Source organism: Stegostoma tigrinum, chromosome 18 (genome assembly GCF_030684315.1).
Source record: "Stegostoma tigrinum isolate sSteTig4 chromosome 18, sSteTig4.hap1, whole genome shotgun sequence".
Classification (NCBI taxonomy): domain Eukaryota; kingdom Metazoa; phylum Chordata; class Chondrichthyes; order Orectolobiformes; family Stegostomatidae; genus Stegostoma; species Stegostoma tigrinum.
In genome coordinates this window covers 36,386,328-36,413,278 of record NC_081371.1, presented here as the reverse complement: position 1 = coordinate 36,413,278, position 26,951 = coordinate 36,386,328, and the positions used below count along the sequence as shown (strand labels likewise).

General features: G+C 38.6%; 1 protein-coding gene across 2 annotated transcripts in view; it reads right to left on the bottom strand.

The window, feature by feature from the left end:
- Nucleotides 1-26,951, bottom strand: part of kcnd2 (potassium voltage-gated channel, Shal-related subfamily, member 2) — a 456,602-nt gene that overhangs the window by 394,284 nt on the left and 35,367 nt on the right. The window lies entirely within an intron of this gene.

Genomic DNA, 26,951 nt, shown 5'->3' with positions numbered 1-26,951 from the left:
TATATGATGTCTATATAACAGGGAGTTAATGAAATACAGCACAACCAAGACAAACATCTACCACTTTTTCATATTTAACTATTTCTCTTTTAGTTAAAGCATAAAGCATGGTTCAGAACTAGAATATAGTGAAATAAAACAAAGAACTACAGATGCTAAGAATCTGAAAAGAAAAAATTGCTGGAGAAACTCATCAGGTCTGGCAGCATCTGTGGACAGAAAACAGAATTAACTTTTCACGTCCAGCAATTCTTCTTCAAAGCTCCAGTATATAACGACACAGACCCAGAAATGATATTCTGTTTTGCCTTTAGGGCTGCTGTTATATTGCAAGGAAGCCAGCCAAAAATGACAGATTGATTAAAAATTTCAACTTTTCGGACTGCTTGTTTCCTCACATCTTTCAAAACATTGCTTCAAACTTGGGTGGAGCTATTATTTCAACCAAGCAAATTCAACACATCTTTTCATTAAGATGTGTCCTCAGCCATCATATTATGACCAACCCAAGTTAAACTTCCAGGTGTGTCAATGTGTACAAAAACTGCTTCATCTTGAAGCAAATATAGTTGGAAAACAATATCATCAGATTCTTCAAGGTTCAAATTACCACTCAGATTTTTAAAATGTATATTTTAAGAATATTGAGGGGCCATTACATTACAGGCAAATGAAAATGTACGCTATCACACATATTTTAATTATATGCAAAATGGAGAAGGAAAGATGATTTGCTTTGAGATACATTACATTTATGTTGCTGACTAATGGAATATACACCAAAACACTAATTTCCACTGTAAATGTTTCTAAATATTGCTGCAAGAGATATAAACAAGAATACTGCATTCCTAACTAAAAGGTCAAACTTAAATCTTAATTTTAATTGATATATTAGTTACACCTGACAATCTAAAAATCTGAATTGGATACAATTTTAGCAATATTCCAAATATCAACTTATGGTTAATATGGAGATTATATACGAGAGTGGAAGCTAGTAACCATGAGCCTGTTTACATTGGTGCATTTACATGCAATTGAATATAAAAAGTTCTGTTCAGTAGGCTCTGAATGCTAGTGAGATATTTGATGTCAACACAAAAAAATTTCAAACACCATATCCCCTTTGCTGCCAATAAGCAAAGAACTGACCATAACTAACCAGCCCATGTTTACAAAATTCACAACACAGTGTACAACATTAGATGTGTTTCTGCAATAGGACAACATTTGCTGAGGAATCTTGAATGTGCAAGGATTATGTAGACAACCAATTTTGGATTGTCAGCATTTTTATGCTATTAGAAATTTAAAATCTGCACTGGAGTTTAAATCTGAAGAAGGGTTCTGACCCGAAACATCAACTTTCCTGCTCCCCTGATGCTGCCTGGCCTGCTGTGTTCTTCCAATTCCACACTTGTTATCTCTGACTCCAGCATCAGCAGTTCTTTCCATCTCTGAGTATATACCAGTAAGTTATTTTTTGTTAAAATTGAATGTGAAAATGGATGTTTTAGATACTTAAGAAGTTTTATCCATCTAAAAAGACAAAACCGCATGAGTGCTGGGGTTTCAATAAATCCTTCTCACTGATGGATTTAAAACTATAAACGATAATGCATGATTTGAATGTGTAGTTGTAAGTATTAACTGTTCCATAGAATGAACGCTTGAATGCTGAAAGCCATTTCAACTAAAATATAATTTTATTATTTACTAAAACAAATTGATACATATAGACAGAATAATTGAATGATTATTAAATGTCAGCTATCGAATTCCAGTTGCCCAGAAACCAGCAATCTCCAAAGATTGGTCATTTTTATGTCTGGGCACCTCTCAGCATTTGTATAAATTATCCTGACTGTTTGTATTCATTGTTTGAATTCACCAGTTGATCTGCAATGAGCTCTTCACAATCTAACACATTCAAGGCAGATTGGAACCTTCACTGAAAATGCCTAAGTTAAACAAGATCTGAAATTTTTCTGAAGAAGGGCCTAGGCCCGAAACATCACCATTCCTGCACCTCTGACGCTGCATGGCCTGCTGTATTTATCCAGCTCTACACTTTGTCATCTCTGAAATCTATCGTAGGTTTGCATGTGTTGGGTAATGAGTAATCTAAAGTCTAAGAAAGTCCAATATCAAGTATAGCCTAAGTTATGAGGGTGCCAGATTTGAAAGGTTGTGCTTATATCTAGCATATTGAACTCATGAGAAGGGAGTACAAATAAAAGGCTTGTAATTTTGGCAATCATTATTTTTTTCAATTTATGGGCTTATTTATCAATTGAAGTATTATACAAGTTCTTACATTTCATAACTTTATACAGTGAGAATGTCCAAATTGAGTGTTGGGATTTGTTCAAAATAATGCATACACAAGATGCTAAAACCGTAAAAGAGAAAGAGATACCTACAATGCTATTAGAGTTCAGCCGCTGGAGACAGTCCATTTGTTGTTGACATTTCAGTGATTTATTCCCAGAAGCCTATAAAAAAATCAGTTCTGCTGATGTCCTGCTTTTCTTTGACACAAAGCACTACCAGATTTATTGCTGTATTTATACTTCTTGATTTCACTATGTCCAAAACTGGCTTTGCAGTTGAGAATCTGAAACTTTTGCTAGCATTCATTAATAGGTGCAAATATTGCTTTCTACATCAGTTATTCACATATATCCTGAAAGAACATATTTTAATGGAAGCTTTGAATATGCTTAGATTAAACTGCTTCCAGAATGTTGCAGTTTAAGTCTAAAATTATTGGTACTGTATAATGCTATGATCTCCATGGAGACTGACAAACCAAAGAACCAATTTTATTAAGTGATTCCAATGAGTAAACCAATGGATAAGATTTTACATTTAATGCTTTTAACTTTAATGATTTAGTGAAAATTAGCAGAGATTAAACATGAATTAAAGGAAAATTATGATCAATATAAACTACTAATTACACGTTAAATAGCAGATCCAACAAAGACAGATTTTATGGATTTACTAGACAATCCATTTAGTGCATATGGCTTTCATTTAGATGGGAGATAGAGGCAAGTGGTAACATCAATATGGTAAAATCTAGAGATCTTTACTAATGCTCTGGGGACACGGGATTAAACCACACCCACAGAATTTAAATTCAGGCAGCTAACAGAAACTCAATTAGTGACCATGGAACTGTCATCTATTGTTGGAATAACCCAACTAATGCACTAAGGAAGAAAATCTGCAGCCACAAACTGACCTACCCAGGTGATGCCAGGCCAACTGCAACCCGGTTTACTCTTAACTGCTCTACATTTGTTTAATAGAGTTACAATAATTGAGAAAGAGCTTGAAAAAACAGGTAGACTTACTAAGATGAACAAATAAGTGACGGACAGATCTTTCTTGTAAGAAGGGTAAGATACTCACTCAATTAATTTTGAACTCATTCTAAACAGATTAAGCTAAATATCTGTTTCGATCTTGTGAACAATAAAAGTTAACAGACTGACTAGTCTGAAGTTAGTGAGATGGGAGAATCTTTAGTAGGCCTCACATTGTCTTACTGCAAAAGAAAGTAACCAGCCAATTAGCATGGAAATAGTGGGAAAGTAAAAGGAACAAGGTACTTCAAAAGCACATAAATTAAAGTTTTAGTATGAGAACAGCTGGAGTTCTGTAAAATTCTCCAGAGGACTGTATTGTGTGTATGTGGGTGGTCCCTGCAGAGATTAAAAATATTTTGAAGATTGCTATAGTCATAAAGTAATACGCACAGAAACTGACATTTTGGTCCAACTCGTTTACAGCAAACAGATATCCTAAACTGATCTAGTCACATTTGGCCCATATCATTCTAACCCCTTCCTATTTGTGTACCCATCCAAATGCCTTTTAAATGTTTGTAATTATAACCGTCTTCACCACCTCTTCTGGCAACTCATTCCATACACACACTGCCTTTTGTGTGAAATCGTTGGCCCTCAGGTCCCTTTTAAATCTTTCCCTTCTCACCTTAAACCTGCAGTTTCAGACTTGCCTACCTTGGGAAAAAGACCTTTTTTCACTCTATTCATGCCCCTCATGATGTTATAAGCCTCTATAAGGTCACCCCTCAGCCCCTGACAGTGCAAGGAAAAAAGCCCCAACCAATTCTGCCTCTCCCTATAGCTCAAATGCTTCAATCCCAGCAACATCCTTGTAAATTTTTCTGAATCCTTTCACGTTTAACAACATCTTTCCTACAACAGGGAGACCAGAAATGAATACAGTGTTCTAAAAGTGGCCTCACCAATGTCCTGTACAGCCACAACATGATGTCCCAACTCTTATACTCAATGCACTGACCACTGGTTAGCAGGCCATATGCCTTCCTCATCATCCTGTCTCCCTGCGACTCTACGTTCAAGCAACTGTGCACTTGTAACCCCTAGGTCTCTTTGTTTGGCAACACTCCCTAGGGCCCTATCATTAACTTTCTAAGCCCTGCCCTGATTTGCATTGACAAAATGCAACACCTCACATGCATTTAATTTAAACTCCATCTGCCTCTTGTCGGTCCATTGTTCAAGGTCCCAGGTATAGTCTGAGAAAACCTTCTTCCTGGCCCACTGTGAAATCAAATTTGGTATAATCTGCAAATTTATTAACCATACCCCCAGATTCACATCTACATCATTTTTATCTCTTGGAAGAGAATCTTGGGAGAAGTACAAAGCAAACTGGAAAATGAAATTTTGCAGCAACATTCAATTAGTTACAGTGAGGTATTTGGATTTCTTTTGAAATGTTAATTGTCTTAAAAAATACAAACTTTGAAACCATAGATTCCATCAAAAAAGAAGATACATTTGTGGAAAAATGTTTTTTATGCATCTCAATTACTTTATATGGTCACTTTGTTATGAATATGTGGATGTAAAATGTACAACAAATTTAGCAAGCATGTTATGTACCTAATATCACACATTATACTTAGCAAAAGTATAAAAAAATTATTTTTGTAATCATAATTCTGAAATTGTTGTTATAAAGTGCCGTCCTAAATTAGGACTTTAGATTTGGCCATGATTTTCCACATGAAAAAAATTATGGATTCATAATTTACAAGAAAAATGATAGAAACTTCATCAGATTTTTACTTTAACTTCAGCAGAAAATCAAATGAAACTCTACAAACCAGTATACATGTATTTCTCCAAAGGGATGGTAGTTGATAGGGAGAATTACTCAGAAAATACCTGGCATGAGAGTTCACATTTCATGTTCTGGTTAAAAACACAAAAATGAAGAGTTTTCCTGGCAATGGCATCTTTTGAGAACAACTCACCCAGAGTCAAAATCGAAAAAATCATGGAAATTTATATACAAATTACATTTTGAGCAAATCGTGTTTGTACAATGTTTTACACTCATAGTTAACTCTCCCCATAAAACTGGTCATACATCCAGGGTGAAATAATAAGCACCACTAGAAGATGCCACTTATTGTGTCTGTTTGCAAGTCTTAAAGAGATTCTAAAAAATAAGCATTTTGGGCACGAAGTCACTATTAAAACATACTTCGAAACTCACTATTGTACCTTATTATAATTAAAGATTGTCCACAAGTTTTTTAAAAAGAAATCTCCAATTACCAAAAAATCGTGGTATAGATGATGAACTAGACACTGTTTAAAATGTTTATTTTTGTGACTAAACCATTTTGAAATGTATTGATCAACACAGTCTTATCACACTAAATATGTGAAAAAAATTTTATGTTTTTGAAAGTTCATTCTCAACACTTGCTCAATTGACTGAATCACAGCATATTTTACACTCAGTGATATGGAGATACATTGAAGGAACCATTCAAGAAACACCTCAAAACAAGTATAATTACAGAGCGTCATCGGAGCAGCTGGAGGCATGGAGCGGAGTGGGCTGGAGATCCGAGCGGAGCAGGATGGCCAGGACAAAGCATATCTGACCCAAATGGGACAGCCATTGGACTGGAGAACTGAGCAGCAGAAAGCCAGTGGGCTGGAAGCCCGAACGAAGCAAGATGACCAGCGTACCCAGAATATGGACAGTTGCTAGACTGGGGACCAGATTTTTCCAGCCCAGTCAGACCACTTGTAGAAACTTCCAGCGCTGATCTATTGCTGGCCCTTTATAGAAAGACTGTAGTGCTTATCTTTTTAACTTTATTTCTTAGTTTTCTAACGTATACTATGAATAACTGTAAAGTAATATAACTCGTTTTTCTTTATTTCCCTATTTGGTATCAAAGATTTGTACCTAGGTACTTTGTATCTAAGATGGCACCATATGGGGCATCATTGTCAACTTTTCACTACACTTTTGTACTTCAGTACTTGAGTACATGTGACAATAAATCTAATTCTAATTCTAACAATTGTAGGTGCAATTGACACCAGGATTATTGATCGAACCCCTTTTGGAAACTCTACCAGAACAAGTGCATGGTCCATTCCCAATAGCAACTAGCAATACCAAGATTGCCTCAGCATTTTCAGACAGCCTTAAGTGGTCAATGTGTGGGTAGAAAATTGAGAATAAATAATTGAGACACACATTCAAGTAAGAAATGATCTGTGGCATCAGAAACGTCAAAAAGAAAACAAAGCTTAAAACATCATCATTCATTTTATAAATTTCATGTTGCAAGCAAAATGTGTTCATTTCACTTTTATTACAAAAAGCCAATTTTCTTTTACAGCTATTTGCAGGCTTTGAATGTGTTAAATACTCAACTATTGCAACATAATACATACTGTAGAGATGTAAATGTCATAGTTCATTATCTTTCCTTCTTGAATTAACCTGGATTTCTATTGCAAACGTAATTATAGTTGCATAGTAACCAGAATGTTTTGAGAACAATAAATAGGGTCTTTCCTTTTATTTTTATTCATTCATGGGATCAGGGTGTCACTATCGAGACAGCATTTTTTGCCCATTCCTAATTGTCTAGAGGGCAGTTATCAGTCAACCTCATTGCTGTGGGTCTAGAGTCACATGCAGGCCAGACCAGGTATGGATGGTAGATTTCCTTCCCTAAAGGGCATTAGTGAACCAGATGTGTCTTTTCTGACAATCAGCAATGGTTTCATGGTCATCATTAGGCTCTTAATTCCAGATTATTATTGAATTCAAATTGCACCATCTGCCATGGTGGGATTTGAACCCAGATCCCCAGAACATCTGGGGTTTGGGTCTCCGGATTAACAGTCCAGCAATAATGCGACTAGGCCATTGCCTCTCCTATGTTCCCCAAAACTGCTTAGAGCAGAAAAATAATGTGTTGATTGCTACCTGTGCCCACGTGCCAGTCAGTGCAGAAATGAAAGAATAGCCAGGATGAATGCGTGGCTTGAGAGATGGTGTAGGAGGGAGGGGTTCAGATTTTTGGGATATTGGAACTGGTTCTGGGGAAGGTGAGACTATTCCAAATTGGATGGTCTATACCTGAGGCGGACTGGAACCAATATCCTTGGGGGTGCTTTTGCTAATGCTGTGGGGGAGGGTTTAAACTAATATGGGAGGGGGATGGGAACCAAATATTGGACAGAAAAGAGGTAGAAACGAAAGCCTGTAGGGAACTAGATAATGGAGTCAGTGTGACTAAAGGGAATAGTAGTCGGGGAGCAGATGATGAACACAAAGGGACAGGTGGTCTGAGGTGCATTTGTTTTAATGCGAGAAGTGTAGCAGATAAGGCAGATGAGCTTAGGGCTTGGATCGGTATGTGGAAGTATGATGTTATTGCTATTACTGAGACTTGGTTGAGGGAAGGGCATCATTGGCAACTAGTTGTCCCAGGATATCGATGCTTCAAGCGGGATAGAGAGGGAGGTAAAAGGGGTGGAGGAGTTGCAATACTGGTCAAAGACGATATCACAGCCGTACTGAAGGAGGGCCCCATGGAGGACTCAAGCAGTGAGACAATATGGGCAGAACTCAGAAATAGGAAGGATGCAGTAACAATGTTGGTGCTGTACTACAGGCCTCCCAACAGCGAGTGTGAGATAGAGGTACAAATATGTAAACAGATAATGGAAAGGTGTAGGAGAAACAGGGTGGTGGTGATGGGAGATTTTAATTTTCCCAACATTGACTGGGATTCACTCAGTGTTAGGGGTCAAGATGGAGCAGAATTTGTAAGGTATGTTCAGGAGGGTTTTCTAGAGCAGTACGTATGTAGTCCAACTCGGGAAGGGGCCATACTGGACCTGGTGTTGGGGAATGAGCCCGGCCAGGTGGTTGAAATTACAGTAGGGGACTACTTTGGAAATAGCGACCACAATTCTGTAAGTTTTACAATACTCATGGACAAGGGTGGGAGTGGTCCTGAAGGAAGAGTACTAAACTGGGGAAAGGCCGACTATACCAAGATTCCGCAGGATCTGAGGAATGTAGATTGGGAGAAACTGTTTGAAGGTAAATCCACATTTGATATGTGGGAGGCTTTTAAGGAAAGGTTGATTAGCGTGCAGAAGAGACATGTTCCTGTGAAAACGAGGAATAGAAATGGCAAGACTAAGGAGCCATGGATGACAGGTGAAATTGTGAGACTAGCCAAGAGGGAAAAGGAAGCATACATGAGGTCTAGGTGACTGACGACAGACGAAGCTTTGCAAGAATATCAGGAATGTAGAGCGAATCTGAAATGAGGCATTAAGAGGGCTAAGAGAAGACATGAGATATTGCTGGCAAACGTGGTTGAGGAAAATCCCAAAGCCTTTTATTCATATATAAAGAGCAAGAGGGTAACTAGAGAAAGGATTGGCCCACTTAAGGGCAAAGAAGGAAAGTTATGCACTGAGTCAGAGAAAATGGGTGACAATCTTAATGAGTACTTTGCATCGGTATTCACCAAGGAGAGGGACATGACAGATGTTGAGGTTAGGGATAGATGTTTGCTTACTCTAGATCAAGTTGACATAAGGAAGGAGGAAGTGTTGGGTATACGCAAAGTCATTAAGGTGGACAAGTCCCCAGGTCCAGATGTTTTCCTTCAAAGATTTCAGGAAAATATTTTCTTGCAGAAAGAAAGGTGCAGATTATTAGATGTAAACCAATGTTGGATATGCAGAATTTCTCATTATGTCCTGTTACAATAAGATCTTCGCGTAACTTAAAAGTAGCATTTTCAACATAAAGTATCTGTGGTTCTCAGAGGGCTAACCTCACAGAACATCAGGGCAGAAAGTGGGGACTAGAAGTCAAATGTGAGATCTGTCGCAGAATTACAGTAGACAATCAAACTTAGTTTAATGGAATGAGAAAATATTTGGGACCCAATTTGGCTTCAAAATTAACACTGTTGGCAGACTAACTTCTGAATCTGTACCCTAAGACTTTGAGCCTCATTTCAGTATATTTGGTGTCAGTCACATCTCCATTAACAGCTTGGTGGTTTTATCATTTCATAAGATTTTGATCACTTATCTCAAGGGAGTCGTCTTAACAGATGTGGGAACACATCAGCAAGAGTAGAAGCCCTGTGCTGTCAAGCTGGAAGAATATCACTGCTTCTCCTTGTAGGGTCAAACAAATCAGGTAAAAGCCTGAACGCATTTCTGGAAGTTATAATGCTTGGGTCAGTGTTTAAATTTGAAGTTACCTAGAAAATTGTTCAATGTCAAATTAAGTTGAAAGACACAAAACCAAATGAATGAAATGAGATAACACGGTGTGAAGCTGGATGAACACAGCAGGACAAGCAGCATTAGAGGAGCAGGAAAGCTTGGCGTTTTGGGTCGGGTCCCTTCTTCAGAAATGTCAAGCTTTCCTGCTCCTCTGATGCTGCTTGTCCTGCTGTGTTCATCCAGCTTCACACCGTGTTATCTCAGATTCTCCAGCATCAGCAGTTCCTACTATCTCTGAATGAAATGAGATTTACTTTGACAATTTTTCTTGTTATATCTGCTCGGTGATGAATGATGAACTATTCATAATAAAGTAACTCAGCAATGTTTTCCTCCTCACAAGCTCAGAGACTGGACAAGATCAAACCTTCAGCCTCGTCTTTGCTACCCATGGCATCCCTCTCACCCCACCATAATTGCATTCTTTGGGCATTACTTGCATTTATCGTTGTCAATCCCTAATTGTCCTTGAACTGACTGTCCTCTGAAGTGGTCTTGAGGGCCAATTAAGAGTCAATCACATTGTTGTAGTCTAGAGTCAGGTGCAGGGTACGAATCCTAAAGCCACCAGTATAGGTGGTGGTGTAGTGGTAATATCACTGGATTAGGAATTCAGCAACACCAGCCTAATGTTCAGGATTTAAATCGTGACATGGTGAAATTTGAATTTAATAATAAAAAAATCTGGAATCCAAGATTAGACATTGTTGATAAGGAAGGAAATCTGTCATCTTTAACAATATCCAACTTCTTGTGCTTGATGCTTAATTGTCCTCTGAAATGGCCTGAGCAAGCCATTCAGATCAATGGACAGTAAATGCCAGCCCAACAAGTGATGTCTACATCCCATGAACAAAATGTGCAAAAAAGAGCATTAATCAACCAGATTGGTTTGTGCAGCAATTGACAGTTGATTACATGTCATCATTAGGTCAGCTCATTGCTGGGATGATCGCAAGTGTTCCCAGCATACCAGATTCTTTGCCTTGCAACTGGTCAGTCTGTCAATTTGACTGGATATTGAGCAGGAAATGTAAAAATAAATTACAATCAGGCTTCTAGCTTCAACATGTTCCCTAGCTATTTTCACCTTAAACATAAAGTGCTCAGACTGCTTCATGGAGTGCTCTGTGATGGTACCCTAAAAACACATAAAAGGCAGACCAAAAACATCATGGAACAAAGTTACATAGAACAGTGTTCACTACAATCTTTTATATAAAGGCTTCCTTTGTCTAATAGAAACCTAAACCATTTCCTTTCTCTTTATTCTTTATGATGGATTACCAGGTCAGAGAATATAACCAAAGTACACCTTCAAAAGTGGTATGCTTTTAAGTAGCAAAATTTAAAATACTAATGTTGAGATTTTTTTCATTTATGCCTCATCAATAGTATCAGATTTGTGTCCCAAAGTGGAGAATCATCTGCTGATTGACCAATTCAATCATACCTTTAAGTGCAAATGGAAAGGATCACAAGGAATCAAACTGTATTTATCCAAGAACAAAAATATTCTTACATTAGACAATGAAGACTTGAGTCAGTTCACCTGCTTCAAATAATCATACAATTATAGGTGATATGATCCCACAGTCATAATATCAATGGTCTAGTAATGCTAGTCCAGGTTAATGCCCTGGATACATGGATTCAAATCTCACCATGACAGCTGGTGGAACTTAAGTTTAAATAACAACTTAAATAATGTTGACTGGTTCACTAATGCCCCTTAGAAAACCTGTCATTCTTAACTGAGGGAAGGGTCACTGGACCTGAAACATTAACTCTGATTTCTTCCCCACAGATGCTGCGAGACCCACTGAGCTTTTCCAGCAACTTCTGTTTTTGTTCCTGATTTACAACATCCGCAGTTCTTTCAGCTTATATCCAAAGTTGGCTTTACTCAAAATTTAAATTTCAGTGTCACTGATTCAGTAACCATATTTAATATTTGACATAATCGAACATGAAAATTCCACTTTAAGCAAAGCAATATTTTGTGAAATGTTTGAAACAAACTAGGGCATGTTGAGAAGACATTTAATACAACGTCTGTACCATTTCTTGCTGCAAAATAACCTTCATCATGAAGTATAATTCTAATTGATTTTTATGAATAGTTTAAGTATTGGCCACAAGTCGTGCAGCAGATTAGAGAACAGAGTAAAGGCAGTAATTTCATTACCACCAAACCCGGAAACCACTCCTAGCCTTTTTGGATCAACAGACTGAGAATAGTGAAACATTACAGCATGCAGAGTGTCCAGCTGGATGAACACAGCAGGCCAAGCAGCATCAGAGGAGCAGGAAAGCTGACATTTCGGGTCTGGACCCTTCTTCAGAAAACATTTTTTACACCTGATTTCTGAAGAAGGGTCTAGGCCTGAAAAGTCAGCCTTCCTGCTCCTTTGATGCTACTTGGCCTGCTGTGTTCATCCAGCTCTACACCTTGTTATCTGTACACCTTGTGGTCTCAAATTCTCCAGCATCGACAGTTTCTGCTATCTCTCTAGCATGCAGAGGGACCTGGTTGTCCTTGTGCATGAATCACAAAAAGTAGGCTTGCAAGTGCAGCAGGCAATTAAGAAGGCAAATGGAATATTTTCTTTCACTGCTATAGGATGCAGTTTAAAAATAGGGAGATTACACTGTGGCTGTATACGGTGCTGGTGAGGACACACCTGCAGTACTGTTTACAGTTTTGGTCACTGACATGAGAAAGGATGTTCTGGCAGTGGAAGGGTTGCAGGGGAGGTTCAATAGGTTGATTCCAGAATTGAAGTTACCTTATGAGGAGAGATTGAGTAGACTTGAACTATGCTTATTGGAATTTAGAAGAATGAAGGAGGAATCTTATAGAAACATATAAAATTATGAAGGAAGTGGATAAAATAGAAGTAGGGAGGTTGTTTCCACTGATGGGTAAGACTAAAAGTGGGGGCATAGCCCCAAAATAAGGAGGAGCAGATTTAGCACTGATTTGAGGAACTTCTTCACCCAGAAGGTTATAAATCTGTGGAATTCCCTGCCTATGGAGCAGTTAAGGCTACCTCGTTGAATGTTTTTAAGTCAAAAATAGACAGATTATTGAACATTACAGGAATGAAGGGTTATGGTGAGCAGGTGTGTAAGTGGAGCGAATCCACAAGAAGATCAGCTATGATCTTATTGAATGGTAGAGCAGGCTCAGTGGGACAGATGGCCGATTCCTGCTCCTGTTTCTTATGTTCTTATTTTCTTTACAGAAACATGTGGATTATTCCATTTCACCCAAAATCATGTCAACTCCTTGCACAGAACATGGGCTGCATATAGACTATAATCAAATAAGTGAACTTGTGTTGGCTATAAAGTGATTCCATTCTCCATGCTGGCATCACGTGATCATTTTGCAGACTTTGTCATGCAGCACATTCTATGAGAAGCATAGTACTTCTTCTTCCCTATCAAGTCACCTTGACATATTTTCACAGTAAGGCATTAAAATTTACTTTTATTTCATTGTTAGATACGAATTAAACATTTAATCAAACTGTGCTTTTCTTTGTGCTAGGCTTTTCAGTGATTTTTCAGTGACTGTGAGTGATATTTTTTGATGGTCTGCCCCTAACCCCACTTTTCCCATAGGCCCCATTATTTCTACAGTTGAGATTTTGTGCAGGAATACAACTATCGCATTATAGCAGAACTGACTGTATAAGTGTAAATTTGCAGGGAACATACAAGCTATTTGTAAAAGCTTCTACAAGTACTTGAAGCAAAGAAAAAAAGTTAAGAGAAATGTAGGTTGTTTGGGAAATTGATGGGACTGACAGCCAAAAAATCCCCAGGGCCCAATAATCTACATCCCACAGTACTTAACAAAGTACCCTAGAAATAGTAGAGGTTTTGGTAGTCATCTTTCAAGATTTTATAGACTCCACCATTGTGACCAAATCCACAGGAGTATCTTACCTCTTAAAAAGGTAAACTGGCCATGCAAAGAAATGCATGAAGTTCAATCCTGTTTTTACTAGGTTTAAGCATTTCAGGTTTCAGGTCCCAAAGCCACTAAAATTCCACTTCCGAGGCCACTGACAATTTAAATGACCAGCTGTCTCGGTGAGCCATCCATGTCTGACCTTGTTCCCACCCCTGAAAAAATGAAAAGTGCTGTGTTTGGAAATGGAACTTTCAATTTCCAGACATATCTGCCATTTTTGCCACAATACCTAGATTGAAAGTAACAATAAAACTTGCTCATGAAGTATACATTCTGAACTTTTTTTGTACACTTCAGAACAGTACACCTGTACAATCATTTCCAAGTATTACTTCCTTTTTAAACTGGGTTTTCCCTCTGCTTAGTAACACAAGACGAAAATCTAAACTGCAATCTGAAAAGTTAAACTTCGTCTACCGGATGTGAAATGTAATATTTTACACAGTGCATTTAAGGAGCATTTTTAGGCCACTGGAATACCAGATCATTCGCCAGGGAAATGGGATTAAAATAGTTCACTTGATGGTAGCAATATTATGGCAACATTATCACATATGCTATCATTTCCAAGATAAAAAGACTGATCCTTTTTTTAAAAAAGTTTATCATTTACATTTGCTTTAATAAGTTTACCAGAATGTTGCCTGGACTGGAGGGCAGGTCTTATGAGGAAAGGGTGAAGGAACTAGGGGTTTTTCCATTAGAGCGAAGAAGGATGAGAGGTGACTTGATTGAGGTTTACAAGATGTTGAGAGCATAGATAGAGTGGATAGTCAGAGGTTTTTTCTCAGGGCGGAAATGACTATTAAGAGACGACATAATGTTAAGATGATTGGAGGAAGGTACAAGGGAGATGTCAGAGGTAGGTTCTTCACACAGAAAGTGGTGGGCAAATGGAATGCGCTGCTGGCAATGGTAGTGGAGTCAGATACTTCAGAGACTTTTAAGTGACTCTTGGATAGGCACATGGGGGATAGTAAGATGTAGGGTTGGCAGGGTAGATTGATCTTCGTAGGATAATAGGTCGGCACAATATCATGGGCCAAAGGGCCTGTACTGTGCTCTACTGTTCTATGTTCTAGGTAAATGTATGTACCAAAAGCAATACTGAAAATTAAATTTCTGAGCACTTGTTTACAGATTGGGTCACTGATGATTAATTTTTTTCATCATTTGTTTTCCAGATTTTACATTTACTTTAAGCAATCATCTCTATGGCAATAGACAAAACAGATTATCCAGAAATTAGTGGAAAGAACTTGAACATGAAGCAACATAAATCACATCAAAATTAGGCAACAGCATCAGACATTCATGAGCTGTAATGTATTTGAAATACTGTACATAAATTCAACTCTAGTTAACTTTGAAAGCAATGACCTTGTACTCGCACTACCGAGCCTTTTATTAAAACTAAATACTGCAATGAAACTATTTTCTTTAAAGCAAGCAGTGGGAAAAAAATCAGAAATTTACTTGAATTACCTTACAGCAAAACCAAAATAAGCAACTGACACAGTTCAATTTAATGGTCACTAATTACAAAATATTTAAATTTTATAATTAAGTCACGATATAAATGAAGTGTTATTTCCATATTTTCATGCAAAAACATTTTTAATCATTGACAAAGCATTGACAGATCGTCAAATATTGTTATGGCTAGAGGTAATTGGCCCCACATTCAAAACAATTACCATAATAGCAATTGCAAATCGAAAACATGGGCAAGAATGGAGAATCAACATAGCAGATTTGATGCATTCAACAGCATAGCCTGGCAAGTTCCTCTGAACATTACTATCCAAATCAATTTTTTACCCGCTGTCAATGATGCTAAATGATGCTCAGTGTTTTTTGAGCTATTGCCACAATTTTTCATGTAAAACTACTGGCATTATTTAATAAGGTTTGGAGCTGGATGAACACACCTTCTTCAAGGGTCCTGACCCAAAATGTCAAGGCTGCCTGGCCTGCGGTGTTCTTCCAGCTCCACACTGTTATTTACTACTGGTGTATGCTCATGTCTTTTATCCCTTGGGTGACGTTTCTTTGATGTAATATTTTAGGATGTTTCCTAGATGCTCCGGTGATATTCTTTTTGTCCTGCCACTCTGAAATATTTACAGTTCATTCCTGGAACTCAGCTGGTTCTATCAGGATTACAGAGTGTGTGGGATGTACCATAAGCAGTTTTTTAAAACTGGAATCTCCAGTGCAGCTTTTAAATTTCTAATAGCATAAAAATGCTGACAATCCAAAATTGGATGACTGCACAACTCCTTGCACATTCAAGTTTCCTCGGCAAATGCTGTTCTATTGCAGAAACACATCTAATGTTGTACACTGTGTTGTGAATTTTGTAAACACGGGTTGGTTAGTTATGGTCAGTTCCTTGCTTATTGGCAACGAAAGGGATGTTGTTTGAAATTCTTTGGGTGAACATTAAATATCTCACAGTATTCAGAGCCTACTGAATTATGGTGTGTGTATGGAACAAAATAAACTAAAATTATGCCGCCTCATAACAGTCATTTCCACCCTAAGAAAAAGTCTCTATCCACTCTATCTATGCCTCTCATCAGTCACCTCTCGTCCTTCTTTGCTCTAATGGAAAAACCCCTAGTTCCCTCAACCTTTCCTCATAAGACCTGCCCTCCAGTCCAGGCAACATCCTGGTAAACTTGTTAAAGCAAATTTAAATGATAAACTTTTTTTTAAAGGATCAGTCTTTTTTATCTTGGAACTCTTAAAAATGATAGCATGTGTAATAATGTTGCCATAATGTTGCTATCACCAAGTGAACTATTTAAATCCCATTTTCAATTACATGTACATGCATCAATGTAAACAGGTTTATGGTACTAGCTTCCACTCTCATATATATGTCAGCTTTCCTGCTCCTCTGATGCTGCTTGACCTGCTGTGTTCATCCAGCTCCACATTTTGTTATCTCAGACTTCAGCATCAGCAGTTCCTACTATCTCTGGCACGTAATTAGCAATTTTCACAAGCACAGTTTTCTCCAAAGCATTTTACAGCCAATGAAGAACATTTGAAAATGCAACTACTGCTGTGGTATCAGAAATGTCGCAGCCATCACGCAAACCAGATTTTATAAAACACAATGTGATGATGACCAGATTATCTGATTTTATGATATTGATGTTAAAGAGGTTTATAAAATCACGAGGGGCATGGATAAAATGAATAGCCAAAGTCTTTTCCCCAGGGTAGGGGAGTCCAAAGCTAGAGGGCATAGGCTTAAGGTGAGAGGACAAAGATTTAAAAGGGACCTAAGGGGCAACGTTTTCATGCAGAAAGTGGTGTGTACACGGAATGAGCTGTTGGAAGAGGTGGGAGGCTGGTACAGTTACAACATTTAAAAGGCAGCTAAAGGAGTATACAAATAGGAAGGGTTTCAAGGGATATGTGCCAAATGCTGGCAAATGGAACTAGATTAATTCAGGTTGGCATGGGTGAGCTGGATTGAAAGGTCCAGTTCTGAGCTTACACCTCTAATGACTGAAGAATTATTGAGATAACACCCCTGATCTTCGTCAAAATAATACTAATGTAACTGTTGCATCCAACTTGAGTTGAGAAAGGGATCATTTACGTTGTGTTGTCGAGCAGCCTAATTTTGGCTCATGAACAGAAAATACATGACAGCGACCAGGCATCCTACAATGGGAAGCTTGGATAACAAGTCCTCCGGGCTCTTTAGTCTCCCACCTGAACCCAACAGGATGCCCAGTCAATCCACAGGTTGGAATAGGAGGCTGTCATCTGTGACCTGGTAGAACAGTTCCTGTGGTTGCAAGAATGGTCAGAAGACAATTCAAGCTTCTTTCTGGAATCTAGAGGTAGAGGAGCATATTTCGTCCAAAAGGAAATTGTTTTTATTATTCAGTTATCTTTTTAAGCAATCTCAAGATATGGGTGAGTTGATACAACCAGCATTCATTGCCTATCCTCAAATTCCCTTGAGAAGACAGTAACATCTTTAAAAAAGGAGGCAATGGTCTAATCGTATTATCGCTAGACTGTTAATCCAGAAACCCAGACTCCAGATGCTCTGGGGACCTGGGTTTGAATCCTGCCACTGAAGATGGTAGAATTTGAATTCAATAAATATCGGGAATTAACAGTCTAATAATGACCATGAAACCATTGTCGGTTGTCAGGAAAAACTGATCCGTTTCACTAATGTCGTTCAGGGAAGGAAATGTGCCATTCTCACCAAGTCTGGCGTAGACATGACTCCAGACCCACAGCAACACAGTCGACTCTTGACTACCCTCTGAAATGTCCTAGCAAGCCACTCAGCTATAAAGTCCCACAGAAATGAAACAGGGTAGACCACCTGGCAGCAGAAAAGACAATGGGAAAAACAGCCTTGTCGACCTTGCACAGCCTTCCTCATTAACATCTGGGGGAGATGCCAAAATTGGGACATCTGTATCACAGACTAGTGAAGTAACAGCATAACTTGGTCATAATCACAGGATCATACCTTACGGATGTTGTCACAGATACCACCTCTGCTGGATATGTCCTGTCTCTCTGGCAGGACAGATCCAGCAGAGGTGGTATACAATCTGGAGGCAGATGCTCTGTCAGTCCTCAACATTGACTCTGGATCCCATGATGTCTCATGGCTTCAGGTTAAATACATGCAAGGAAACCTCCCAATTACCACATACCATCCTCCCTCAGCTAAAGAAGCAGTACTCCTCCATGTCGAACAACATTAGGAGGAAGCACTGAGGATGTCAAGGACACAAAATGTGCTCTGGGTGGGGGATTTCGACCTCCACCACCAAGAGTGGCTTGACAGCAGTACTACAGATTGAACTGGTCTAGTCCTAAAAGACATAGCTGCTAGACTGGGTCTGCAACAGGTGTTGAGGGAATCAACAAGAGGGAAAAACATACTTGACTTCATCCTTACCAGTCTGCCAGCTGCAGATGCACCTGTCCGTGACAATATCGGTAAAAGCGACCAGCGCACAGTCCTTGTGGAGATGAAGTCCTGCCTTCATATTGAAAATAGCCCCCATTGTGTTGTGTGGCACCACCATGCTAAATGGGACAGACTTTGCACAGATCCAGCAAAACAAGATCGGACCTTCAGGAAGTGTCATCAATAATGGTATAATTTTACTCCAGAACAACCTGTAACCTCATGGCCTGGCATATTCCCCACTAAAACATTATCATCAAAGCAAGGTATCAATCCTGGTTCAATGGAGAGTGCAGGGAGGTATGCCAAGAGCAGCACCAGGCATATCAAAAGATGAGATGTTAACCTGGTGAAGTCACCAAACACGACTAATTGCACACGAAACAACATAAGAAGTAACAGACAGAGCTAAGCGATCCCACAACCATCAGATCAAATCTAAGCTCTGCAGTCCTGCCACATACCAGTCGTGAATGGTGGTGGACAATTAAACAACTCACTGGAGGAGGAGGCTCTACAAATATGCCCATCCTCAATGATAGCAGAGCCCAGCACTTCAGTGCAAAAGATAAGGCTGAAGCTTTGGCAGCAATCTTCATGAAGTGAGAGTGATAGCCCTTGGCATCAAGGCTGCATTCGACCAAGTACGGCATTAAGAAGCCTTAGCAAAGCTGGAATCAATGTGTATCAGGGAGAAAACTCTCTGGTGGTTAGAGTCATACCTGACACATAGGAAGATGGTTGTGGTTGTTGGAGGCCAATCATCACAGCTCCAGGACATCTCTGTAGGAGTTCCTCAAGGTAGTGTCCTAGGCCCAACCATCTTCAGCTGCTTCATCAATGAACTTCCCTCCATCTTAATGTCAGAAGTGGGGATGTTTGTGATGACTGCACAATTTTCAGCACCATTCACGAATTTTCCTCAGACACTGATGCAGTCTGTGTCCAAATGCAAGACAAGTGGCAAGTAACATTTGTGCCACCCAAATGCCAGGCTACGAGCTTCACAAACAAGAGCCAATCTAACCAACACGCCTTGACATTCAATGGTGTTACCATCACTGAATTCCCCACTGTCGACATCCTGGAAGTTATCATTGATCAGAAACTCACCTGGACTCACCACATAAACACATTGGCTACGCGAGCATGTCAGAGGCTAGGAATACTAGAGCAAGTAACTCACGTCCTGGCTCCCCAAAGCCTACAAGGCACAAATAAGGAGTATGAAGGAATACTCCCCATTTTCCTCAATGAGTGCAGCTCCAACAACAGGCAAGAAGCTTGGCACATTCAGGACATAGCAGATCACATGATCGGCACTGCATCCACAAGCATTCACTCCCTCCACCACTTTGGCTCAGTAGCAGCAGTGTATACTATCTACAGGATGCACTACAGAAATTCACCAAATATCCTCAGACAGAATCTTCCAAACCCATTACCACTTCCATTTGGAAGGACAGGGGTATCAGATATATGGGAACACTACCACCTTAAAGTTCCCTCCAAGCCACTCACCACCCTGGCTTGGAAATATATTGTCGTTCCTTCTCTGTTGCTGAATCAAAATTCTGGAATTTTCTCCCCAATGGCATTGTGGGTCAACCCACAGCAGATGGACTGCAGTGGTTCAAGAAGGCAGTTCACCTCCACCTTCTCAAGGGCAATTAGGAACAGGCAATAAATGCTTTCCAGCAGCAATGCACACATCCTACAAAATGAATCATTTAAAAAAAACACTGGTCTCAGTGTAGTGAACATACTCACAAAATGCCACATTAACATTTTTAGTTTATTTGGTTTATTTAACATACCTGCGCGGCCTACTACATTGACAGCAGTTAAGGGTTGAACAAATTGTGGATCTACAGTCAGATATAGTCCAGATGGGTGGCATGGATGGCAGTTTTTGTTTTACTGTTCTAGACAAGGCCAAACTTCCTCAAAATATATTAAGAGGATAACTTATACCCTAAACTTTTTCTTATTTTACATCTAAGTGTAAGGCATTGTGTTTTGGATATAATTTGACTGGTCAAGCTAATGGACTTTCAGCAAAACACACTTTGTTTTTATGCTACAATTAAAATACAGACAAAATAAAAAGATTTGGCTTAACTGTAATTCCATCAGAATGCTTAACAAAGTAATTTTAACTACTACTAATTAACGGCTCCAATATAGTTACATCCTATAAACACCCCCTTCGTAAAGGCAAATTCAGTAAAATAGATCATCTCACATGCAATTCTAGCAGCAGGAACAGAATCCCAGCTTTTAGCTGCAACAGACTGGAATAAGACATTCCACATCCAGCTTCAAGACTCCAGTAACTGCTGAAAGCTAAAACTAAAAGTCTTGGTTCTGTGGGAGCTTGACCCCACCCATTCAGGCAACTTCTATTGTTCCAACTTTTAAAAAAGCCCAAGGCTTCACAAGCTATTTACTTTATTGGCTTTGAGAAGACTGCTCACTACCTCTGTCTCAACATTTATTCACAAACAAATTGGGACCAAATGCATCTTTTAAAGCCACAGTATCCTCACACCTTCCCTTTTCAACAAAATGAATCATCAATGTACAAAGATAGCTTTGTTTCTGAAAACTTTTGACCTTAAACTACTAGTACACTATAATGCACATACATGACACTGACTCTAAGCATGTAAATATTCATTGCTACAGCCCATTTCAGTCCGTTTTTCTCTCACCACCGAATATCTTTGCTCATCAAAGTTGGTACAACATGTTGGCATCTATATTCTCTTGTCCTATCATGTGTATAATTTTCAAATTGAACGGCTGCAATAATAAGTTCCATCTAAACTGTCCAGAACTTTTATCCTTAAATTTTTCCAAACACTTTATGGGGTTACGATCAGTATATATAATTGTCTCAGGCACATTACTGGCAATATAAATATTGAAATGTTGCAATGCCAACACTAAACTCAAGGTCTCCTTCTTAATTGTGGAATATTTCTGTTGAGGATTATTCAATTTTCTGGAAAACACCCAATAGGTCATTCTATCCTCTCATCGTCTTCTTGGAAGAGTACAGCACCAATACCCACATCTCTCGCATTGATAGCCACTTTGAATGGTTTTGCATAATTAGGTGCAATTAGCACTGGGGAAGTGGCTACAGTTTGCAGGCTGTCGAATGCTTTCTGACATTCCTTCATCCACTGAAATTTTCTGCACTTCTTCAATAAGTCAGTCAGTGGAACAACCATACTGCTAAAATTCACTATAAGCTTCTGATAAAAAACAGTCCCAGATATTTCCCTCTTCACTGATGGTATGAGAACCTCATCCCCAAATATCCTTTGTTTCCACATCCCGTGGGACCATTTATCCATGTTCAATGACATGCTGAGGAACATAACATGGTCTTCTGCGATTTCACTCTTAGCCAGGTATGTCACCACGCCCGCCTCCTAAAGTCAATCGAACAACTTCGACAGATACTCCAAATTCTCCTTGCACGTGACTAAATATCAGCTGATCATCGATATACACCACACAACTAGGTAATCCAGAAATGACTTCCTTGGTTAGTCTTTGAAATGTGGCTGGTGCATTTTTCATTCCAAATGGCATAATTTTCAACTGGTACACACCATCTGGCAGAATGAAAGCTGAAATTTCCTTTGCTCTTTTGGATAAAAGTATCTGCCAGTATCCTCTGAGTAAGTCCAACTTTGAAATATAAGTTGCTAGTCTCACTATTGCAATGCAGTTTTCCAAACCTGGAATTGGATATGAATCAGATTTTGTAACTGCATGGACTTTGGCGATTGTCCACACATTATCATGGGGTGTGACTGTCCACACATTATTGTTTGGTACCATCTGGTTTGGGACAATTACTATGGGAGAGTTCTATTCGCTGCAACTCACTTCGATTACGCTGTCCTTGAGCATGCATTCAATCTTTTTTTGAACCTGTGCCAACTTTACAGGGTGAAGTCTATATGGACATTGCTTAATTAGAACAGCATTTCCTATATCTACATCATGCATAATCAGATTAGTACTTCCCACTGTATGCCCGCATACCTCCCCATGTGATTGTAATAATTCTTTCAGGTCGTTTTGAATCTCCTCTGGAAGGTAACTCAATAATTTATTCCAAATTTGAGAACTTCCTCATTGTACAATTTAATTTGAGGGATGTCCAATTCAGAATCATTTGAACTTTGGTTCTTCACTCTGTGTTGTAGCCAGTACCATATTTCTCCCTTTGCATTCCTTCCTTATCAAAATATCTTTTGAGCATTTTCACATGACACAATCTGTGAAATTTCTTTCTATCTGGTGCTCTTATCAAATAATTCAGCTCACTCAATTTCATTTCGTCCTGATGAGGTCCATTAACTTTGCTTTTAAAGGTTCACCTACCACAGGGAATAATACTAATGTTTGTCTCCACGAGCAAAATTGCAAATTTTTGATTTCTTGTCTGCTTCAAGTTTCATCATATGCTGTGCTACTTTCAAATGCTGTCTAGCCAACTCACCCACTCTATTTAATCTTTCCTTAAAATAAGACATACTGTTCAAATACGTGGTCTCTGAGCTCTGAATTACCAATTTCTCTTCAATTAATTTCAGTGGCCCTCTCTCGTGCCCAAAAATTAATTCAAACGGACTGAATTAAATTGATTCATTAAGTGCATACCTAATTGCAACAAGTATAAATGGAGTTCCTTTATCCCAATCCTCTGGATAGACCTTACTACAAGACCTCTATGTAGTCTTTAAAGTTTAATGCCACCGTTCTAATGCTCCCGGCAATTCTGGATGGAAGGAAGTGTACTTGAGTTGCATTATTCCTAAGCTATCTGTAACTTCCTTGAATAACTTTGATACAAAATCTGACTTTTGATCCGATTGTATTTCTGTAGGTAGTCCATATCTCATAAAAATTTGAGTAACTCTTCTACAATCCTTTTAGCCATGATACTACATAATGGAATGACCTCTGGAAATCTAGGAGGCACATCCATTATGGTCAACAAATACGGGATTCCCACTTTTTGGTTTAGTTAGGCATCCTATGCAATCAATTAAGACACTTGTAAAAGATTCCTCAAATGCGGGGATGGGTTTTAAGGGTGCTAGTTTTATCACTGCCTAAGGTTTTACAATTATCTGATGTACATGACACGGCAAAATTCAACCACATCCTTATGCAGGCCAGATCAAGAAAAATTTTTTTTTTGCAGTTTTGGCTTGAGTTTTCTTACTCCTATGACCTCCTACTGGTAATTCATGTGCTACCCGCAACACTCACCAGTGCTATGGTAATACAACTTGATGAACTTCTTCCCATTTCTTCTCTGCCTGAATATGTGATGGTCTCCATTTGCTCACCAAAACTTCACTTTTAAGATAGTAACATTCAGGAATGCATTCAGATTCTTCTTCTTTGTATGCTTTTTGATACAACTGCTTTATATTTTCATCTTTCTGCTATAATTCAGCTAATTTTTATGAGCCAAAAATAATCCACTTTGTCCTCCACCTGTCATTTTATTGTCTGAATCATTTGATCAAATATAGTCTCTGAAAATTGAATGTCAACTTCCTTATCTTTATTCTTTGATTTCTCCTTCTGTTTCCTCCTGTGGCTTTGTGACCTTGTTACCACACAGTCAAGAAAAATCACAGGCTAAACTTGATGGAATACTTCATTTGCCTGATTTTCCATTAACAGTAAGTATCACCCTCACCTATGATCCTACTTCATTACAGTGAAAACACCAAAGCTTTTTTTAATTCTCTTTCCCCCTCCTGAGTTTCCTTTTTACCCTGTGATAAACTATCTCCTTTTCACTTACCACCTGATTTCCAAGATTTCTATCCTTCACAGATTGAAGTTGATGTCTGAAATAATTGACCCTTAACAGTGGCACATATTTGATCTATTTTCAACGCCTTTATCCACCCATCAAAATTACTTTGTTTGATCCTTTCAAATTCAATGTATGTTTCACCAGGTTCCCTCCTTAAATTCCTAAAACACTGTCTGTAGGCTTCTGGCATTAGGTCATGTCCACTTAAGATGGCTCTTTTTCACCAAACTTCCCAGACTTCTCTTCCAATAGTGATTCCAAGTACCTCACTAGCTCTATCTACCAGCTCTGTTTGAATCAACAATATGCACATGGTCATCGCCCACTTGATTGTTCAACCACTTTCACAATGAAATGGAAAAGGCTTCAACATCATTCTCATCAAACTTGGCAATGCTTCCACATATTTAAACAGATCCCCACCAGGTCTTTGGCTATGATGGCATTGCTCTCCATTACTCTCTCATCACCACTCCAACCTTTCTCGTCTACCTCCACTAATTAAAGTCAACTTTGAGTTTCAGTTCCAACTCTGAATTTCAAAAACTCTTTCTTTCTCCCTCTTTTTCCGAGGGGTTTTCTTTCCTTTACATTTTTTCTGTCAGGGCTAATCTTTCCTTTATTTTTTCCTCTGCTAGACCTATTCTCTCTTTCTGTTTTCCTTCTGCTTTCAATCGTAATTCAAACTGTTTCATTTCCTTTTCATGTTCAAGCAGCTTCATTTGCAATTGAATTTTAGCCATTTCCAATTATTCCAATGGCATTTCTGGTAATATTGCTGCAGTAAAGATTCTGGTTTTGTGGGAGCTTGACCCAATCTAATGAGACTGCTTCTACGGTTTCATCTTTACATAAAACCCATGGCCTCACAAGTTGTTTACTTTATTGGCTTTGAGCAGACTGCTGACTGCCTCGGTCTCACCCTTTCTTCATGAAAAAGGACAAAATACACTTCTTAACGTCATAAGTATTACCACATAAGTAAAGCAAAGCTAACTGGCCGCAGCCATTTTAACTGCCCTTGCACCTCATTTGGAACTGAGGGACTGTGTTCATCTTGGCTCTACTCTGTGCTCAACTTTTATTTCCTCTCACTTTAATGGGATGACTCAGACATGTAGTAGAGAGAAGAGCAGCATAAATAAAATTAAAGTAAATTTTAGTGGATACACTCAAATTATGGTTAGCAATGCAGATTTCATCATCTCTCATCATTGAGTCTCAGGTTCACTACATGTTCATTAAATAGGACCTAATTCTGACTCTAATAAACCTTAGTACCCTTTCTGTATGGCTTCATTCAAAACTATTTTCCCATTTAGTTCATAAAAGCAATAACTTTGTTCTTTTTGTTGAAGCCATTTTCTCCATAATGAATTGTAGACAAATTATGCATTTTTATCTTACAATGTAAATGACATTTTTTCTGCAGCACAAAATACACACAGTGAAATTCACCAATACAAAATGTCACTACACAAGGCTAAATAGAATACTATACTAAAAGAAATAGCACATAATGCAAATCAAGGTGATCAGGAACATGCTGCTTAACAAAATGGCAGTCTGCCCAATCTGTTCAATTTAATTAATTACAACCAACTACCGAACAAACAATTCAAAATCTTGAGACCAGCTCAGCCTTGCTTTAGTTCACATAAAAAGAATTTCTAACTCCTTGAATGCTGATGGTTGTTATGTCATTGGCAAAGGCATTCATTATATGGCAATTCTGTAAAAACATTCATGGTTCAACGGTTACCTTGCAGGAGACACTAACCATTCTGAATCTTTACTTTGAACATGGATCTCCAGGTGCAAATTCCACTGTCTGGGATTCAATGCAGATGGATGAGAAATTAAATAGGAAATCATAAACATTTCAACCCTTGGTTCAGTTATAAAAAGTGGTAACTGGAACTGGAAGAAAAAAACTCCATGTAATAATAATGAAAATGGGAATATAAACGACTATTACACTAAAACATTCTCTAACGGCTAAATTTTTCTGAGGATTACATTAATCCAAATTTAATCAAAATGTTACATGAAAATAAGTGGAAGAATTCTGAGTCTGTATTTCATGTTTCACCAGTTTTGCTTGTAAAGCTTCTGAAATTCTCACAGTGATGAGGTCCAGCGTCAGCGAAAACATGTCATGAAACATAAATGCTGCAATACCCATTTTTGGCTATAGAGGGTGCTCTGTTATAAACCTCATATTACAGTTTTACCATTAGTCTATACAAAACTGGAATTTTTGAAATGTTTGACCCACCCAAGTTCAAGACCTTTTAAAGTGAATACAGAGCTTCACCTACATTTACTCCAACATGGTCTATTGCATCCACTGCTCCCGATGTAGTTTTCTCTACATTGATAAGACCAAACATAGAAAAGGTGACCATTTCATTGAGCTTTTTCGCCTGGTCTGTACCGGCCAACCTAACCTCCCAGTTACTGCCCAATTCAACTCCCCACCCCACT